Source organism: Delphinapterus leucas, chromosome 5 (assembly GCF_059928025.1).
Source record: "Delphinapterus leucas isolate spDelLeu-1000000601 "Yukka" chromosome 5, BTC_Dleu_Yukka2, whole genome shotgun sequence".
Taxonomy (NCBI): domain Eukaryota; kingdom Metazoa; phylum Chordata; class Mammalia; order Artiodactyla; family Monodontidae; genus Delphinapterus; species Delphinapterus leucas.
This window is the reverse complement of record NC_143133.1, coordinates 18,517,069-18,539,047: the sequence shown is the minus strand read 5'-3', so window position 1 is coordinate 18,539,047 and position 21,979 is coordinate 18,517,069. Positions and strand designations below refer to the sequence as shown.

Genomic DNA, 21,979 nt, shown 5'->3' with positions numbered 1-21,979 from the left:
TTTCTTTGTTCTAAATATGACACTGAAGAAAACAACAAATAGCACTTCTACTTATTTAATGATTCTGCAGTTCTGACTTATGCTTAATGACAATGAGTGTAACATTTGAAGGTTCTTTTAGTATCTCTGAACAGCCCTAAAATTTTCCTTTTCGTTTTATGGTTATAATCTCTGATAAACATCTGGGATTTTCATTTTCACTTGACTTGAAGGATAGCTTTATTTGGCGAGTCCTGTAAAAAAGTACATTGGGCTTTAGAAAAATTCTTCTTAGTGTAAAAATAACTAATAAGATACGTGAGTCCATGATTTATATCAAATATCCAGATAAGGCAAATCTATGGAGACAAAATGTAGAACAGTAGTTGTCTGGGGTTGGGAGTTGCCTGGGGGATTAACTAAGAAAAGGTATAAGGCAACTTTGGGGTGCAATGAAAACTTTCTGAAACTAGATTACGATAAAGTTTGGACAACATGGTACGTTTACTAAAAATCATTGAATTACACACTTAACAATGGTGAATTTTACGGTATGTAAATTAATTCTTCAATAAAGTTGTTAAAAATAACTTATGAGATTACATCGTTAGATTTTATTTTATAATAAATTGTCCAAAGTGATAATATTTCTAGTATGAAAGGCCAATATGTTGATTCAAATTATTCTGTTAGAAAAACAAATTATTGCTACTTTTTATTTGTATTGATATATGTAATATTCATTAAATTCAGATGATTGCTGACTGATATCTGTGATTTTCAACTCTGAAATATATAATTATTACTTGCCTTTTTAAATCAAGATATGCTACCAGAGTTGATCATAGAGTGAATATTTTCAAAGGAAGTCTTAATTTTTCATATATTTCTATCATTAAATTTGAGAGATATTCACATTGAGAAAAAAATTCAAATTTGGTAAGCTTTTGACAATGGAAGGTTGAATCTACTGGCTTAAATTTTTGCTAATCTCTGTTTGCTATTCCATTCCCGAGAATTTCCCTTATGCCTGATATCGTTTGACTTTATACTTTTAGCTTCTGTTTCTAGGTTTGTGTTCTTATGTCCAATTGAGCAGTAATGCTGATGTTTTACTTCACAAACATGTGCTATCAGACAGGAAAATTTGAAGGTGCAAGAGACCTTAGAAATCATCCAGTCTGTCTTATTAAATTATGTGGTTATTATGAGATCCTAGGTGGTGAAGGGACTTGTTTGGATGTATAGAGTTAAATAGTTAGCTCTTCATTTTCAAGGAGTATTCACAATAAACCAGCATAATTTCCTCATCTAGTCAAAGAGAAGAGAGTTAGACTGATTTGGTCAGTTCCTTGAACTTCAAAATTCCGTAAACTCGCTGGATTTGAATCTAGCTCTGCCAGACATTTACTCTGTGACCTTGGACAAGTTATTCTCCCCCTCAGTATGGTGAGAATAAAATTCTTCATGAACTTGTGAGGATTAAATGAGTTAGTATATGGGAAGTGCTTAGAATAGTACATTGAATATAGTGTAATAGGAACTCACTAACATAATGTTAATAATATGCTGAACAATTAATATGTTGAACAGATTGGTTGGAATGGGTAAAGAGATACGTATTAGTAGCTGTTTTACTCTTTCTTAGCCTTTTTCACTTCATAGGTTTAATTACTTACTCTTAAACTTAAGTAATGCATGGACACATTTTAAAGAAAATAATTCCATCAGGCTTTTAAGAATATACCTCCAGATTCCAGCCAAGGAATGTGCATTATTTAAATGCTGTCATTTCCATGATAACTTGGTACCGACACAATCAGAAATACAAATGCAGATTTATATGCTGAAATCAGGTTAGCAGTAGCCTGTTGTAAGGTGTTCATTCAGTTGATCTCGCATTTTTATTTTTTGAGGTTATCATCAAAATGAAAACACAGGGGCTTCCCCGGTGGCGCAGTGGTTGAGAGTCCGCCTGCCGATGCAGGGGATACGGGTTCGTGCCCCGGTCCCGGAGGATCCCACATGCCACAGAGCAGCTGGGCCCGTGAGCCATGGCCGCTGATGAGCCTGTGCGTCCGGAGCCTGTGCTCCGCAACGGGAGAGGCCACAACAGTGAGAGGCCCGGGTACCACACACACACACAAAAAAAACACAAATTTAAACTTTTTAAATTTCTTGACAATATTTCAGCATACCTTAGTATGAGTATTTTTGCATCAGAGGCAAAAATAACCCACCTTATGTATAATGAATCTCTTGTTTTATATGTACCTAAGGCTCTATTATTCCTATTTGTTTTGATCAGTTGAAATTACTGCAGGCTACTACCAAGTCTGGCTGCCAGTGGTGGTAGCAGCTGAAGCTGACTTTGGTCAGATCACCAAAGAGCAAGGTCCATGCCAGGGCTGGGGCCAGCCCTAGGTATAATGATAAAATTGGTTGTAACCTCTTTGTCTTCCTTCTATCATCCCACTAAGTCCTCCTGTCCATCCTCCCATCTGTGACTTTACTCTGACCCCAAGTATATGTTCCATACTAAACTGAGATTGATAAGTGCTTATTAGTGTGTTACTTTTCCCAGATTTACTTTTTAATTAAGCAGTTCTAAGGCCCTGAAAGACCTTAAGATTTATTAGAATCTCTTAAAGTGGAATTTCCAACACTACGACAGTTTCAATAAGAAGAAATATAGGGATATATATTTTTATGTAATTTTTTTTGTTTGTAAAACAAGAAATGCTCTCTGTAGTAAATTTTGAGAATGCAGTGAAATAAAACAAAGAAATAAAACATGAATTCTGAGCTTATGAAGATAACCAGTGATAATATTTTTGATATTTTTCTTGACAGATATCTTTGGCATTAAAAAAAATTATTAAGCTGGGACAAAGTGAGAGAGTGGCATGGACATATATACACTACCAAATGTAAAACCGATAGCTAGTGGGAAGAATAGCAGAGGGAGATCAGCTAGGTGGTTTGTGACCACCTAGAAGGGTGGGATAGGGAGGGTGGGAGGGAGGGAGACGAAAGAGGGAAGAGATATGGGAACATATATGTATATGTATAGCTGTTTCACTTTGTTATAAAGCAGAAACTAACACAACATTGTAAAGCAATTATACTCCAATAAAGATGTTAAAAAAAAAAAACTGACCAGTTTTATAGTTTGTCTTTTTCACTAAACATAAAAATTTTTCATGTTTTTATAAACTATTCTAAACATTATCTTTAGTGATTGCATACTGTGGATTTATTAGATTATGAGTATTTATAATGTTCTTTTTACATATTGCTAATAACTTTTCAGAAATTTTATACTGTATTACATTTCAGTCAGCAGTATATGAGTCACTTTATTGCCATATTTTATTTAATTGGTGAAAATGGTATCATTAAAAATATCTTTTCTAATTTTCATATTTTTATTAATCATTTGATTTTCTCTTGTGTAAATTTGCTCTTTATGTCCTTGCTCATTTAGCTATTGAAATCATAATATCTTTCTTAGTAATATGTTTACATTCTTTGTATAATTAGATTATTAATCTTTTCTTGGAGATATTTTCCCAGGTGGCTGTTTACTTTGTAATTTCATTTGTAATGTTCCCTAACGTACATAAATCATCTCTACAGATTCTTCTTTGCTTTTAAACTTGGAAAATTTTGAGGGGAAGATATTCAGAGATAAGGTGGGACTTCTACTGCATTTCAAACTGTTAAGCTTTATATTTTTAAAAAATCTAAACTTGTGTTCATCTCTAAGCAGTTTTATTAATGTAGAAACAAAGAATGTCAGAGGTTTGTATAGAGTCTTAATTGTGATAACAGATAAAGTGAAAATGAGAAAGCAAATCTCAACTAATTATTTACATTTTTATTTTTATTTCAGATGATACAGTAAATGATGTAATATCCAACTGCTTTTAAAAATATGTACAAGACAGGATTGCTAGTTTTTAAAATAATTTGTCCAACTAGGTAATAACAGGTTAATATTCAAAACCTAGGGTGCTTTTGCGAAATAAAAATAAATTTTAGAACCTGGCACATTACGAATACCAAAGTTATTAATTCTACTAGGAGGAAGGGCAGAGTAGTCTCCATCTTCCCTTAAGTAAAGCTTGCTTATAAAAAGATAATGATCATAAGGAATTAATTGAATACTACTTCAAATGGGGGAATATTTTGGGTACATATTAACAAAGAAGTCATTTAAAATATAAAAGCATTATATCACTTTGTAAGTCTCTTTAATTTGGGGAAGAAAAACGCCAAAGATTCCTTTTGTATGTACTAAAAGCTATAAATATTATTAATTTGTGTCTGATAGCTCCCTGTAGAAAAGGAAAAATTGATATTACCATAAATAAACTTTGTTCTTCGACTGAGTAGTTGAAGCTAATTGTAGATGATTGGGATTTCATTTCGTTTCTGGTTATCATGTTTAGAATCTTATCTTATGACATGATTTGTTTTAGAGTACTTAATGCCTGCTTGCAGTTAAGTGCATCCATTAGCTGTAAGCCTGGTTAAATAGTACCTGTCCTCAGTTGGTAAATGTCTACTTGTATGATGATAATGCAGTAACAATCTGGATATAACAACTACAGTATTAAATCCGTGATGATGAGATGGAAACTGTCTTGTTAGTTTAAAATATTATTAGAAGGTTGCACGTTTAGTGGGGGTGGGGAGAAGACAAAGTAATAGCTTCTTGCTAGAAGTCAAGTGTAGACTTATATGAAGATTTCTTACATTCCTTGAATGATCCCTTAAAAGGTGACATTTTTTCCATCTTTGCTTTCAGTTCTTGCTTATATAGTGAAAATAAAGTGAGGAACCTAGAAATAAGAGCTAAGTAAATTCTCATTTTTGTATTCACATGCTATAAGATTTCAATCAGTAAGTGCCAAATGGGGGAGAGCATTTATATTTGCTACCAACCTATGGTGTTCCCAACTTTTAAATTATCAGTCCTCAGAATAACCCCATAAATCCAGGGAGAATTAGTGACTTGTCCAAGGTCATTCAGTCCCAAATAGGTAGAGTCTGCCCTGGAGCCATGTTCTATCTGACTGTAAAATCTTACTTGTTCCCTCTTAAACAAGCAGATATGTATGATATATAAAGCATAATATAAAATAGTTACAGAAAAGGTGACTGCCAATATAGTGTAGTTTCTGGTTAGTGCTGAATGAGTGGAAGAAAGAAAGGAGAGATTGCTCCAGAGTGGAATAATCAGGAAAAGCTATATGAGGTTACAACTTGGAATTGGACTCTGAACTCTGGGCGGATGGATTATCACTAGATGGAGATATTGGCCTGAGGTGGAGTGAAGACCTTTGGAAGATAATTGTTAGTATGTGTTTGAAGACAAAAGGGAAGATGGTCTCTGGGTTACTTAAGGGCGCAGTCTCCGTTATTGGTGTCTCAGTACTTAGCACAGTACCTGACACCCAGCTAGATGCTTAACAATATTTAAGTGGTGCATCTGTTGAATTGAAAGCATTCTGGGAGATGAGAAGCATAATTGAACGTGTGTTGCATTGTTGGAGGTAGCAGGATTAAGAACAATTTCCCCCAAGTTGTTAGCCTTGTGTTGGGGCTGGGAATGGGGAAAGGAAGAAAGAAAGTGAGGGCAAGTCAGCTCTTCCTCCGATTTAGATTAATGGGTCTAAAAAAGGAGGACTTTGAGGTCATGAGCAAGGTTGTTGAAAGAGTTAACACCTGATGCCCTTAGCCAACTTTGAAGGACAGGAGACTTCCTTGAAGCTTTGTGGGGAGTAGAAAGGATTTGGATTAGCCATTGAGGCAAGGGCAGACGGGTTAATAAAATGAATAGCCATAGAGCAAGCAGTAAGGACCAAGTTGAAATTTGAGAACTACATTTGAATTATGGATTTTTTACAAGGTTTTTCTGTTTTCTTCTCAGAAATCTGAGGTAGTGCAGAGCCAATAGCTCTAAATTTACCGTTCCAAATCTAACGTATGCAATCATATCAGGTTCCATACTTTATTCAGGTCATGGGATCTAACTGCAAATATATCCCTAGATCTTTATGCAGGGTTGGAACACTGTGTAGACACAAATTAAACATATTCTCCTAAACAGTTTCTTTTAAGAATGCTTAAAAAACCTTTAGGTCACACAGCTCAAGTAGCAGAGCTGGAAAAAACGATTTGGTGGGGATAACTAATGGGTTCATTTTTGCAATTCTAATGATTGTAGTATTTTTAGTAGTTAGGATGTAGAGCTCTGTCCTTCCCATCATCTAATTATAATGTGCAAGGGCTGATTGCATGTGCTCTTTGACTACCCTCCTGGCACTAAGAACCATAAACAAAGCTGCAGGCACTAATTACCTCCTTTTCCTAATCTGAATTTTGATGTGCTTTTGAACTAGCAAGTCTTCTAGCATTCTAAGAGGTCTTCCCCCACTATAAAGAGAGTTTTACTTCCCCTGAATTCCGGTAACAAGATTTTGAATTAAAGTTTTTTGGAGAAGTTTTTGATGCATATCGTTTTATAGCAGCACAAATAAATCAGTATGTCTTTGTTTTATATATGCAAACCAGCACTGCCTGCACATAAGAGAGAGATAATTAATTATAAAAGTTTAAGATACGAGATGTTGTGTGCTTTTTCATAGAAAACATAGAGACAGAGAAGGTTCATTTTGTCTCCTGATGGTCAGATTCTATCTATAACTAATCAATAATGTGATCCTGTATCTCTTTTTGATGTGCTATTACCTGAATTTCTTGTGCTAATACTAAGAAAATAGAAAGAATAAAAACTAACTTTGGGTTTATGTCAGCTTAAAGGAAGGTAATTCACTGATTGCTGAACAGATTTGAAAAATGACAAAGCAGAGTCTATTTATTCTTTTTTGTTAAAGAACCAGGAGAGGGCTTCCCTGGTGGCGCAGTGGTTGAGAGTCCGCCTGCCGAAGCTGGGGACACGGGTTCGTGCCCCAGTCCGGGAGGATCCCACATGCCGCGGAGCGGCTGGGCCCGTGAGCCATGGCCGCTGAGCCTGCGCGTCCAGAGCCTGTGCTCCGCAACGGGAGAGGCCACAACAGTGAGAGGCCCGCGTACCGTAAAGAACCAGGAGACACTTTTGGCTAATGGCATTGCAGTGAGTCAGATTTATTAGCTTGAAGCACAGAACTGTTGTTTTTCTCCAAAATCTTTACCAAGAGAATACGGTCTGGTATAAAAATAAAGATAATTTAGTTTATGATTTTTTCTTCTTTTTTTAAAAATTCATTTAAATTTTTCTTACTCCTATTATTGTTTTTATTAGTTATGTGACTTGGGCAACTCACTCTACTTCAATTTCCTTATCCTTAAAATGGGGTTATTAACCTACCTATTTAACAGAGTCATTGTGAGGATTAAATAAGATCATGTCTGTGTAATGATTAGAATGACTAGAACAGTACCTGATAATTACTCAGTTGTTTTCAGTTAAACCAGTATGGCTTCAACCACACTGGCAGGGATAATATTTCAGTTCTGCCCTTTACTAGTTATGTGACCTTAGGAAAGTTACTTAAACCTCTTTGTACCTTATTTTCCATATCTGTAACATGGATGCCTACCTTATAGATTTTTTGTGAAAAGTAAATGAGTTAATGCATGTTGAAGTGCTTAGAACAACCTGGCATATAGTAAGCTTATTACTGTAATTATTTTCAACATTATCACTGTTTTTGTTAGGACAGAGTTTATAAAAATGCAAAAAAAAAAAGTGCTATGAATGTACATACTTCTACATCATGGCCAAGTAGAGAAATAAAAATAGATAAGGTAAAATCACAAGACATGAGGGAAGAAAAAGAATGCAAATTGATAGGATTAGGCATGAGAGTAAGTACTATAGAAGTAGACAGTATAAAACATATACACACAGGGAGAGAGAACACATAACATAGGAAAGTTCCTGAGAGTTCTTCCTACTTCTAAAATTCATTTACTTGTTTTTACACACACACACACACACACACACACAAAATAAAATCCTAGCCACTTGCTCTGTGTGCTGCTATCTCCCATCACTTCATAGCATTTATTACACTGTATTCCGTTTGCTTGATTAATTGTCCATCTTCCCCTTCAGACTGCAGGCTCTTTGAAGGCAAGAAACATGTATGTCCTGTTCATTTTTGAAATCATTGTATCTTTCACATTGTAGGCACTCAGTAAGTATTTAAATTTCAAGAATAGGACTTTGCAATACTAACTTGGATTTTTCCATCATTTTTTCCCTAATATTTCCCATAAATATGCCTTGAACATGAAATATATGTGTGTATTTTATGATTATATAAAATCCCTTGACTCTGTGTAACCTATTTGCCTTTACTACATGTAACATTTTTGTTTATAAATTTTTTGTTTTAACTTGGAAATCTCAATAATTACTAAATACCTATGCTATTTAGCATAGTAATGCTTACCACATCTTTAGGAAAATGCAGTTGTCTTATTCACCACATTTATGTCATGTTAATTTTTCTATTATTTCTTTTCTTTTGGAGCCTATTGTTCCTTTTGTTTGTAAAGCAGCATAGTTGTTACTGCAACCAGTGGCTTTTTGCCATGCATTCTTAGTACTTCTTGGAACATTTGGTTTAGGAAGTAGGGTAATTAGTATATAAACATTGTGTAGCAGAACTATTCTAATTAGTGCCTTTTGGCCCGGGTCCAGTGATAAACAAAGTAAGATGCACGTCAGTATTTGTCCTAACAGTTTATAAAAATCCTGTTATGGCCCTATGGGACAGCATACACAAGATATATTAAATAATGTGGTTGTTGAGATCATGAGAAAGGGTTCCATCATGTCAATTTAATAGTCTTCACATAATAAATTAGCTGCCTAACTTTGAAGGCTTTCATTTGTCTTAATTATTCAGAAATCCTAAACTTAGCCATCCAAGTGTATCCCTAATAACTTTTCACATCTTTAGTGAAACGTTGCCCCTTTAATCTGTCCCTAAACCAATTTCTCTATGTTCCTACAGTCTGCTAGCACGAGAAGAGCATTGATTTAGGTTAGACCATCAAAATGAAATAGATTTAAAAACCAGATTCAGCGGCACAACATTTCTCAGTCACTTTATGGGACCGTCAGCAAATTTTCTTTGGTTCAGTTCACTGTTTCTTAAGTCGCTTACTTCTGAAAAGCACTACTTCCTATTTTTGAAGTATACATGCTCAGAAGACTTTTCCTGTTGAGATGTCGTCCTGTCAGTCCACATTACTCAAGCTGCTATCCACATAGGGAAAGATAATTTTTTCTAGAGACTAAGAACAGAACTTTTTGCTAGCCAGCTTATTTTTTAGAGATACTCTGAGTTTAAAACTGGGGACAGAGTATGAGGTCTCAGTGCTGGTTCTTTTGAATCTCATTTATGCTCAGAATGTTGGTTGTCAAAAACCTTGTGATTAATTTCCTTGTATGAAACCACTGAAAACAGAAAGTAAATATGTATAAAAGTGGAAAACTTAATAGTCAAATATTTGTCAAAGAAATGGAAATGATAATCAAAGCCCTCCCTAAATTCTACACACAAACACCTGAATAAACCGACACACCTCCCCCTGTTGAATAAGTTCTACAAGATACTTTTGCCAAGCTTTCAGGAGTTATAGTTTCTGTCTCGTGCAGATTTTTTTTTTTTTTTTAAAGGGAGAGGGGTTGGGAGAATGCTGCCTGGCTAATTTTGTAAGACTTGTACAACCTTAATTCCAGAAGAATAGTAAAGAAAAGAAAATTATAGGTCCATCTCACAGTGACAAGTGTGGGAATTCTAAATGAAATATTTGCTGTCTAAATCCCAACAGCAGATTTTTTTAATACAGTATTTCTCTCTGGAGGGTGAGGATGTTTTAATATCAGAAATATCAATGAAATCTATTAATGGTGAACATACATAACAGACAAAAAACATCACATAATTATCTCAAAGAATGCTTAAAAAGTATTTGATTAACTCCAATTTATGACTGAAAGGAAATTTTACAAACTTGATAAAGGTTATATACTAAAACCTATAGCTATACACTAATATGTATAAAATGGATAACTAATAAGAACTTGCTGTATAAAAAAATAAATAAAATTCAAAAAAAAAGAATGGATATATGTATATGTACAACTGAATCACTTTGCTGTACACCTGAAACTAACACAACATTGTAAATCAACTATACTCCAATATAAAATAAAAATAAAATTAAAAAAAAAAGAACCTATAGCAAACATCAAAACTTTAAACAAACTTTAGATAAAGCAAGACAAATATACCTGCTAAGACTGATATTCTTGATATAGATCTGACTAATTCAATAAGAAAAAAAATAAAGTGAAATAAAGATGGACAGAGGGAAAGGAGGAGGGAGGGGGAAAAGAGAAAAATATAACAGACAAAACAGCCCTTATTTAGAGATTATATGATGTCTACATAGGCAAAGTATTAGAACTAGCAAAAGCAAAGTATATACTTTCAAAAATCAATAGTTTTGTTCTTTCACATTAGCAGTAACTACATTGCAAAATTCACAGTAGTTTAAAAAAATTATAATGCATTTAGACATTAACCTAAAAAATGCATAACAACTTTATAAATTTTAAAACTTTATTAAAGGATGTAAATTAAGACTTGAATAAATGAAGAGTTATAACATAGTCATTGGTGGGGCACATAACAGCGTAAGATGTCAATTCTTACCAAATGCAATTCCAATTAAAATTATAGTGGGATTTTTTTTGAGGACCTCAATAAAATGCCTATGATGAAGAACAAAACTCTCCAAATAGCTGTCTATTTGAAATATATCTGGAGGAAGATTACTTTTTTATTTTTTTAACCAGATTTTAATTCATATTAATAAAAGCAGTTTGAAACTGGCGCAGAAACAGATAATCAAGCTAATGAAACAGAGATGGGTACTCAAAAACAGACCCAAAGTGGGGAAGAGGTTTGTTGCTTAGTAGGTTCTTGGAAAAATGGTTTATTAGATGAAAAAAATAAAGTTGGGCCCCTACTTTACATCATATACTGTATATGAACTGCAGAGAGAACAAAGACCAACCTAAAAGTAATAGGTAAAACTATAGAGCTAATAAAAAAAAATGTTAGAGAATATCTTTGTGACCTTGGTATGTGAGAGAACTTAAACCCTTTCCTAAAAGCACAGGCTATCAAGGATAAATTGGTAGCTTTACAATGTCAAAACTAAGCATTTGTGTTCAGTGAATTATAGGGTAAAACAAAACTAACATTGAAGTGACAGGTTGGAAGAAGATATCTGCAACATCAAAGACTGAAAAGGGATAAATATGTGGAGTACATGAGAAATGCTTGCAAATTCAAGAATAAGAAGAGGAAACATATATTGCGTTGGCTGAAAAGTTTGTTTGGGGTTTTCCATAACATTGAACTTTTTGGCCAACCCAATATATACATACAAAGGTTATTACTAGGCAATTCATAGAAGGAGGTTCCTCAACAACTAAGTGTTTGAAGAGAGATGTTTAACCTTATAAGTAATTAGAGAAATGCTAATTAATATAACAGTAACATACCACTTCACTCCCATCTGAGTGAGAAGAGATTTTTGAAAAATCAGTAGGTAAATCAAATCAAAATGTAGGTGAAAATTTGGGGTAGTGGGGACACTTAATAACTAATCGTGGGAATCTAGACTGCTGTAACCAGTCTGAAGAGAAATCTCTTAACAATCCTTAGTAAAAGTATACATATAATTTTTCACCCAGTAGTCCCATTTTTTTTAATATAACATCTTTATTGGAGTATAATTGCTTTACAGTGTTGTGTTAGTTTCTGCTGTATAACAAAGTGAATCAGCTATACGTATACATATATCCCCATATCTCTTCCCTCTTGCATCTCCCTCCCACCCTCCCTATCCCACCCCTCTAGGTGGTCACAAAGCACCGAGCTGATAGTAGTCCCATTTTTGTGTACCTATTCCAGTACAACACAGCTCAGGTCTATAATGGGGTATATTGCAGACATTGTTTATCACAGAATTGTTTCTGGTGGTTTAGAGTTGAGGACAACTTAAGGGTCTATCACTAGGGGAACGGTTAAGTAAATATGATGGATGCATCCTGTAGAACACTGTAGCAGTCAGAAAGAGTAAAATAACTGTACTGGCAATGCCCTCCAGCCCAAGACCCCCAGGAACAAACCCCTGTAGTAGAAACAAAATGGATTTATTATTCATCATAGGGAGTGGGTAACACACACTAGAACCATGAGGCTTCTCAGCAAGAGAATGTTTGGAAGGATTTACAAGATTCGAGCTTGTGTTAGATGATTTGAGAGAGGGTTAAAGTGGGACTTTGCTTTGGCTTGGACACTCTCAGGAAGTAGAAGCAATTCTATGATTGGTTATCTTAATTAAATCTTATCCATAGGAAAGGAAGACTAGAATGAGGCAAAGCTATAATTGACAAGGAAGCTGTGGTCACTCTTACTAGCCAGGATAGGGAATGTGTGGTTGTTTGTGTGGCTTGGACAACGTTCATGTGTCTGTGTTCAGACATGATTATGCAGTTGGTCTTGTGTTTGTCTTGATCCATTATGGTCACAGAGTGGCCTTGTGTGATGTCGATGTTCTGTGAAATTGTTTATGTTCAACAGAACACAAGGGTTAGGCTCGTAATAACACGAAGGCCTTGCTGATAATACGAAACCCTGACGTGCTTTTCTCTTTCACAGTACAGCAGCAACTTGAAGAGAACTTAAAACATGATATAGATTGTTAAAAAGGGCTTACAACAAGATCGATAGCATTAAACACATAAGTAAAACAAGAGTATGTATTATTCAAGGATGAAAACACACACACGCACACACACACACACACACACACACACACACACAAGCTTCTATACCAAATGCATAGGTTCTCATCTTTAGTGAGGGTAGAGGGAAAGGGCCAGTAGCCAATACTGGGGGTGAACAATATTGGGGGGTGAAAGGAAATTATTAAATAACAGAGGAGTCTCCTGAGGACCATTGTGATAATATGCTATGGATTGAGGGTTAGAATAATTCAGTTCTCAACAGCTGAGATCTAAAGGGCAGTGTATACATCAGCAGAAACATGTTAAGGGAAAGAGCAGGAGCCTGTGGCCCAGCTTCATATTTGCATTTACTGCCCTTGCCTTGTGGGAGGTGAGGGAGGCCTTCTTTAAGCTTTTCCTAAATCTCTTTCATTTCCCCCAGCCGGAATGAGCTATTGTAATGATAGCATGTTGATGCTTGTTGAAATAAAACATGCCCACTAGTGTAAAATGAGAGCATTAATATTTCATGTGAGAACTTGATTTAACTTTAAACATATCCAAAAGCTTTGAAAGTAAAAACAACAACAAAACAAAAACAATGAAACACCCAACTCATATTAGCTGCAGAGAAAGCTACTTGATTACGTTGGTAAATAAAAGGTAAAAGAAAGGTAAAGGTAGAAGATTTTAAAACAATCTTTTACATAGGTAAAAGATTTCTTCGTAAACCTTAAAATTAGTGCCTGTAATCATGTTATTATGTCATAATTTACTTTCTAACTATAGAAAAGAGCTTGTACTTTTAAGAAACAAAGACTTCCTATCCCCACGCCTGGCATCTTATCAGTGATTCTTTAAAAGTAAATGTCCTAGCGTCTAGAGTGAATTGACTTCAATTTCTATAATACATATTTAGAGGCAGTATTAATAGGTATTAAGATAATAGATTCTTTAACTTAGGAAAGAAAAACTTAATTTTTATTTTGACACTTTTCTGCTCAACTCTTAAGTGAACGTGTAGGTCTCTGTCTCCTGGGGTCCTCATTATGCTTTTCTTTGCCCTTTCCAGTGTTTCCATCACATTGGGGCCCCTGGCTTCACAGGCGTTAGCAAGATAAGGCTAATGCACCTATGAAGGGCAATCTGCCTCTCTGTTATGTCTTACTGTTAGTTCTTATTCTTCATTGACTATGTTTTGGAAAAGATATCTTGGTGTTTTTTGAAACATTCTTTATTTACATCACTTTCTGGACAGGCAGGGGGAAGAGTATCCTGTGATAGTTCTTATGTCATCAAATCTTGTTTTGTAATCTCTATAATTACTTGAACCTTCATTAACGTTGTAGGAACAAATATAGAACTTTTTTATAAGCATTCAAAACCCTGAAATTAGTTTTTAAGGATAATTACCTCTATAAATCCTACCTCTATACCATGACAGATCCTCTATAAATCCCCTATAATCTATAAATTATAAATCCATGGCAGATCCCTAGATCTCTTTTATGTCCACTGATAAATATAATGAATTTTGATTTAAGAAGCAAACATACCTACATTCACATTCTTGAACAATACCCCAGTTGAATTACTCTGGAATTTTGCTTATGAAAATACAATATAAGCTATTAAATCCCTGTATTGTATAAAACCACCGTTTTCTTTTTTTTTTAAAGAATTGGTCTGTAGCAAACTAAACTTTTTAAAATTAATTAATCAATTAATTTTTATTTTGGCTGCACTGGGTCTTCGTTGCAGCACACGGGCTTCTCTAGTTGCAGTGCGCAGGCTTAGTTGTGGTATGTGGGACCTTAGTTCCCCAACCAGCGATCGAACCCGTGCCCCCTGATTTGGGAGCACGGAGTCTTAACCACTGGACCACCAGGGAAGTCCCTAGACCATGTTTTCTGGAGAGAGGTGACATTGTTTCTATAGAACTTATTCAGACTTCTGCGTTTGATCTCTTGAAATGTCTGTGTTTCATCTCTAAAAATATTTAGCAAACTCCACATTTGTTTTATGTAGATAGGATTATGAAGGAACTGTGTCCTCAAAAACTGTACATAAATTGTCCAAATTCACATTTTGCTGTAAAACAGTATTAAGAATGATAGCTCACAGTCTCTTTTAAACCCATAATGTGGCCAACATACTATGTTTGCAATAAAGAATACTAGAAAAATAATACTACTATAAGCATACAGAATAGTCTTTAATTCTACATGCCCCGTACTTCTTTTAGTACCTGCAGATAGGCTTCCCACAGGTGCCTTGGTCCATTCCAGATTCTGAAACTCATTTACACTAAAATGAGTGAAAAATGCTTGATCTGCCTTTGATCTTATGAAATAGAGGGAGCTAATGGACAGTAGTACAATATTATTCCCCTCCTTCCCCCCAACCAGTTTTCCTTTCTAGACATATTTATGTTTTCTATATCCCCTACACTCTTGGGCCCAAGACTATAAAACATAGTAAGAAGCCGAAAAGAATACCTTTAGAGGAACTTTTTTCAAGTTAGTGTACCTAAGCGGACTAGGACCTTAAGCAGTTTTTCCTACAGATGCTAGCAATCTGGAAGGAGTAAAATGAGAGCAGACAGGTTGCTTCCTCAACTAAATAACTGAATGTGTTTTTTTGCAAACTCATCAAGTTGTCAATTCACACACACTTTAAGTAAGACTGTACTTAGTATCTCCATATCAGGAATGGAACTTGACACAAGTTTCCATATATGCACCCACACATAATAAATGTCAGCCTCTTGGCAACTGCTATAAGAATTAGTGCTTGTAGCATTGGACATTCTGTTAAAATCATTAATTTGAAATAGTGTTCTTTACAGAGGAATTTTATCAGAAAGGATATAAAGTGTTTTAAGCATGTGATTCCAAAGGAAAGGGAAAGCTAATACAGAACTTAGTAGCATCACATTGATTTAGCTATTTTACAGGTACAGTTTGGAGCTAAAGTGATTTTTAGCCTCTTTAGTGATTTAAGTCTAACCACTGTGGTGGTGGGAGACAGATTTCATATTTATAGAGGTTCATATGTGGTACATTTGGCTTTAAAAGTAATTGTGGTTGGCACTGTAGTAGGAAGCCATCTAGGGCACTGCTGACTTCTAATACACGGTGTTTCTGGTAGGCATGGGCCAGAGTTTGATTTGTTTTTTGAGGAGAGGATTATATATCTATTTAGGCAAGGTCAATTCTTATTTTTGGCATTCATACTAGAATTCTCTATTCTGGTTCTTATGTTTTTGCACATTATAGACAAGTAGTAAACCCCAAACAGAGAAATTCCTGAGAATACAGGTTTTTAAAACCTGAAATCAGTTTACCTTAAAACATTCCAATGTTTTGAAGGAGAAAAGGATATTGTTTTAATTCCCCCTTTGCAAAGAAGTTTTGACTACCTTTTTGAAATGTGTTTTATTACCTGATATACCAGGGGTGTTTGGTTGGTATTCTTTTTGTTCTTAAGTCTCAGTATTTCTGTTTTCCTTTAAAACGAGGGTCAGCAAACTTTTTCTGCAAAGGCCCAGAGAGTAAATATTTTAAGCTATGTAGGCTACATATGGTGTCTCTTGCATCTCCCCCAGCTCCACCGTCCTCTTCCCCTTCTCTCTCCTCATCCTCTGTTTTTTCCACCCTTCTAAAAATGTAGAAACATTCTAACCTTGAGTAGCCTACAAAAACAGATTTGACCCCCTGGCTGTTTTAAGTGAGCCCTTAATTCTAGACTCAGTTCTGCCCCAAACTCACTTGTGCTTATAGGCAGTTGGTATGATTGGCTTCTCTCATCCGTTTATGAAAATAACTTAATAGTCTCTTCCAGCTTGCAGACTCTGTGAAATACCTATACACTTGCTTTTGTTTTGTCATTTTAGATATACAGTTTAATTATCGCAGAAAAAGTTTGATTGTGCTTCAGTTAAATTCCATAATGCCTAGATTAGAATTATCTAGAGCCAAGTCATCTGGCATATGAACTCAGCGTCAGAAAGCCTGAATTTGAGTCCTTCCGCCCCCCACACCCGCACCCTGCGCCAATTGTTAGACTCTTATGGTCTCAAGCAAGCCACCAAACCACTCTGACTTTCAATTTCCTCTTCATCAAATTGAGGAAATGACACCAATTCTTCCTACCTCTTAAAATTGCTTACTTTTCTAATTGAAATGTAGATACTGAAAATGCTTTGTAAACTACAAAACATAAAATCGTCATTATACATCATTCTTTTAAGCTATGTGCTTTTATAACTGAATTTCCCTTTATAAATTTTATTATAGGAAAAAAAAATATATATATATATAAATTTTTTTTTTACTTAAAACTACTACCTTAAATAACATTAGCCAATAGGGGCAATAAATTCTTCTTAGTTTAACATCTGGAAGATAGTAGGTGACCAATGACTAGTTAGTCAAGGCAGCAGTAGCTTTTTCCAACCAGAACTTATACCTAGATTTTGAATACACTGTTTCTTTTCCAATGGTATCAAGTGCTCTCTAGAGTATGGATAACTCAGTTCTTAATATAGTGCCTTGCACATAGTAGCCACTCAAATATTTGCTGACTTTCTCTAGGACCTTAGTCCACAAAGACATCAGATGTTCCTATTTCCCTTTCAGCTGTAAATAATTACATTTTTATACTTAGAATATAAAACTGTTGGCTTTCCTTCTTTCATAGTTGTTGTTAAAGAAATTCTCCACTGATGTTTGCTCCATTCCCTCTATTCCTTTTCTTTTTTTCCTTCTTCTGTGACATGGAGAATGGAAGTCTCCATTCCCTGAGACTGGACAGGTTTTGTCCAATTAAAAGGTAGTTAATTCCCAGTTGACTTTTTTTCTTAACCCCCTCCCATCAATTATGTCCATCAAAAGCCTCTTTAAACCAATTTTCATGTAATAAAAGCTATGCCTTGGTTAACGGAAGTTGCTCTGGGTATGGGCAGGTAGGAAGGAAACTCCCTAGAAATCTGAGATGAATTTCTCAGGTTTATTTGGTTTTGTGTTATATACAACCTAAAGTACTGCACAAAATACCCTAGTGCAGCACTCCCCAAATCCGGCTGTACATCAGAATCAGCAGAGGAACTTTGAAAAACCAAGGATTTCCAGGCCCTGTCACAGACTTACTGAATTAGAGTCTTTGAGAGGGTCATGCCTAGGAATCCATATTTTTAAAAAGATCCAGCCAGGTTTGAAAACCAGTGGAGTAGTTACTGCTGTGGTCTGTAGGGTAAGACAGATGTGAGTTTAAATTCTGGCTATGTGATTTACTTCCTATATGAATTTGAGCAAATCATTTAACCTCTCGCCAAAAAAGTAAACATAATAATAAAATTATATTGCATAGATGTTTTCAAGGATTACATGAGATAATTTAGCATTTATGTGCTTGGCATGGAACACTCAGTAAATCGTTTATCATTGTATATGACTGTATTATTATTTTTCTGACAAATACTGTATTCCTTAGGAAAAAAGTTTAAACTGAATTTAAATTTTGAATATAATCTTATTTAAATAGGATTTGAATTAGAAATTTATTTCATGACAGTCCCAATTTAAATTAGTTATGCCACATGTGACTTTTCAGCATCTCATTAATAGAAATATATATTCACTCTGTAGTTTTCTTAGGAAAACTTGGTACTTCTTACAGCAGTAGTATGTACATGTTGCTAATAGGCCAAGGGGACAGTCATGTCTATTTGGTAGAAACTATTTAGAATTAAACTAAATGCAGTAAAAGAAAAATTGAAAAGAAGGGATACAAAAGTATTCTGTGTTCACTGCTTGATTTCCATTAGGCCCAACCTGATTTTTTTTTTTTTTTTAAGACTAAAGCCACAATTGAGTCTGGGGTGCTAGTGGATACAAAAATATGATATATGCATGGTAATTGTAGCAAATGTTTAGTGTTCTTTAAAAATATGATTTCAAATACTATACCAGAAAGAAAGAAATGATATCAGCCTTTTATATGTGCTAAAATAAGTATCTATATAGGCTGCTATGGTTTTTAACATCCTAAATATTATGAGATCCTTTAAAAATACTTATCCTTCATGTTTGTTTATATGTAAGAAAATAAGTCTTATCATGAAACGTAAGAGTGCTTCATGCTCCACTCGTCATATCATGCTAAGTATTGTCTTACTATTTTAAAAAATTATTTGCCCAGTAGTTTGGACGTGTTCTATGAAACACTGAACTGCTATCACAGTTATGTATTACTGGGACTATCCCTTTCAGTAAGGTCTAGGGTAGCCATTTCTAAAGTGAAAATGAGCAGTGAAAAATCATCATTAAAAATAGCCAATTATGTTGGTTCTTTGGTTACAGTGAAATTCCCAGGGGTAGCCGTATAAATTATAGCCTTGTACTGGTAAGTTGAATTTGGCCAAGTCATAGCTCTAGTTTGTAGCAGAGTCAATCTTAAAACTCAGGTCTCCTAACTCCCCTCGGAAACTAGCCCTTTATTCAGTAGATAAGCCTAGACTAAGCCAATTTGGTCCTCACCCCCTTCCCAACATCCCCAAGATGGATTGTTAGAGAGTATTTACTGAGACCAAATGTCTGAAGAATTAGAGTAATATTAAGAGTAATAGTTAACCTTTATTCAGGTACCGAATTGGTGCTTTACCTGCTTTCATTTAATTTTTATTCTATCACCCTATGAGATATATATTGTTATGTCCATTATAGAGTTTACTATCTACCTTGTATTCATAATTTCATATCAAAACCAGCCATAATATTAACTATTATTAGAATAGCCACTGTAGGACCTTATTTCTGACACTGTCCTTTACTTTCTCTTTTCATATTATTTTATATATTTATGAGAGTATGGGTGTGAATATTCACATTTTGAACATGTAGCACCTGACACCAAACAGGTTGAAATAACTTATTGAAATTCACAAAAACTGAGGTTTGAACTCAGATCTGATTCCAAATTTCATTCTTGTTCCACAACTTTATTTTACTTCTTCAACACTATATTCACAACTCTTATTAAAGTAAGATTGGTTTTATTTGGGTAACAGGGAGGGCATATCAGAGCAAAAATCTTTTTTCTTAAACCAGGTGTTCTTACCATATGTATGCTTTAATTTTCTAAGATAAAAACGTTTTCCTGTTCCATTGTTATCAAACTGTAGAAAATCAGTTTAGTGCCACGATATACAAGGACTTTAAAAGTTACTTAGAGGGTAGAAGTGTTGTGGCCTCTCTGTGAATTGTCAGAGATCTTCTCCAGGTATGTTTCATGGGCACTTTCGTTAGGTGAACTCGGAACATAGATATTTGTGGAAAGTATCATAGTGTCATGCATGTTATTATTTTCTTTTGGAAGCTAGACAAACTTGCAAGAGTATATCATTCAAAATGCTAAACTTTGGATCTTCTGTAGCTAGTCTGATTAAACATTCAAAGTTACAAATTTGTGATGAGTATAATGCCAAAATTTGCGTAGGTTTTAGTAATTAATAGCACAGTTGTCTAGGAATCCTGGTATAAGGATTATTTTGGAGACAGATCATTCATCCATTTCTATTTTAGTTTACAGCTGACAGTAGTATGATTGATACTGGTACTGTATTGATTCATCTTGATGGATATTGTGACTCCAGAATAATTAACATAAGGGATGATTTTAACATAAGCAATGGAGAAGTTGAATAAAAATTATTAAAAATGGAAGGTTTACTTCTCCAAGATAGTGGCTTTTCAGTTTTTCTTTATTGTGTTCTACCTTAAGTAGCTTTTAGAGTTTAGTAAATAGCTATAACCTATTCCAATAGAGTTGGTAGACCTGTCAAAACTGGGTGCCTTCTTTTTCTTTTTATTGGTGTATAGTTGCTTTACAATGTTGTGTTAGTTTCTGCTGTACAGTGAAGTGAATCAGCTATATGTATACGTATATCCCCTCCTTCTTGGACCTCGCCCCCCCATCCCACCCATTTAGGTCACCAAAGAGCACCCTGTGCTCTTTGTGCTATACATCAGATTCCCACTAGCTATCTCTTTTACACATGGTAGTGTATTTATGTCAAACCTAATCTCCCAGTTCATCCCACCCTGCCCTTGCCCCTCTGTGTTCACATATCCATTCTGTATGTCTACGTCTCTATTCTGGCCCAGCAAATAAGTTCATCTGTACCATTTTTCTGGATTCCACATATATGCATTAATATACAATATTTGTTTTTCTCTTTCTGACTTACTTCACTCTGTATGACAGACTCTAGGTCCAACCACATTTCTACAAATGACCAAATTTCATTTCTTTTTGTGGCTGAGTAATAATCCATTATATATATGTACCACATATTCTTTATCCATTCATCTGTCGATGGGCATCTAGGTTGCTACCATGACCTGGCTGTTGTAAATAGTGCTTCAGTGAACATTGGGATGCATGTGTCTTTTTGAATTCTGGTTTTCTCTAGGTATATGCCCGGTAGTGGGATTGCTGGGTCATATGGTAGTACTATTTTTAGTTTTTTGAGGAACTCCATACTGTTCTCCATAGTGGGTGTACCAATTTACATTCCCACCAACAGTGTAGGAGGGTTCCCTTTTCTCCGTACCCTCTCCAGCATTTATTATTTGTAGATTTTTTGATGATGGCCATTCTGACTGGTGTGAGGTGATATCTCATTGTAGTTTTGAGTTGCATTCCTCTAATGATTAGTAATGTTGAGCACCCTTTCATGTGTTTGTTGGCAATCTGTATATCTTCTTTGGAGAAATGTCTATTTAGGTCTTCTGCCCATTTTTTGATTGGGTTGTCTGTTTTATTGATATTGAGCTGCATGAGCTGTTTGTATATTTTGGAGATTAATCCTCTCTTCGTTGCTTCATTTGCAAATATTTTCTCCCATTCTGTGGGTTGTCTTTTCATCTTGTTCATGGTTTCCTTTGCTGTGCAAAAGCTTTTAAGTTTAATTAGGTACCATTTGCTTATTTTTGTTTTTATTTTCATTACTCTAGGAGGTAGGTCATAAAAGATCTTGCTGTGTTCTGCCTATGTTTTCCTCTAAGAGTTTTATAGCGTCCGGTCTTACATTTAGGTCTTTAATCCATTTTGAGTTTATTTTTGTGTATGGTGTTAGGTAGTGTTCTAATTTCATACTTTTATGTG

The 21,979-nt window shown here is 34.9% G+C and overlaps 1 protein-coding gene across 2 annotated transcripts in view; it reads left to right on the top strand.

Moving 5' to 3' along the window:
• AFG2A (AAA ATPase AFG2A) overlaps positions 1-21,979 on the top strand; it is a 334,297-nt gene that overhangs the window by 188,652 nt on the left and 123,666 nt on the right. Inside the window, exon 15 of one of the 2 annotated variants that reach the window (XM_022596442.3) lies at positions 1-21,979. This exon is cut by the window's left edge and continues 38,788 nt beyond it; it is cut by the window's right edge and continues 19,319 nt beyond it. The exons of the other annotated variant lie outside the window; for it this stretch is intronic. The gene's annotated coding sequence lies outside the window, so the exon portion shown is untranslated. 2 annotated transcript variants of the gene reach the window in all.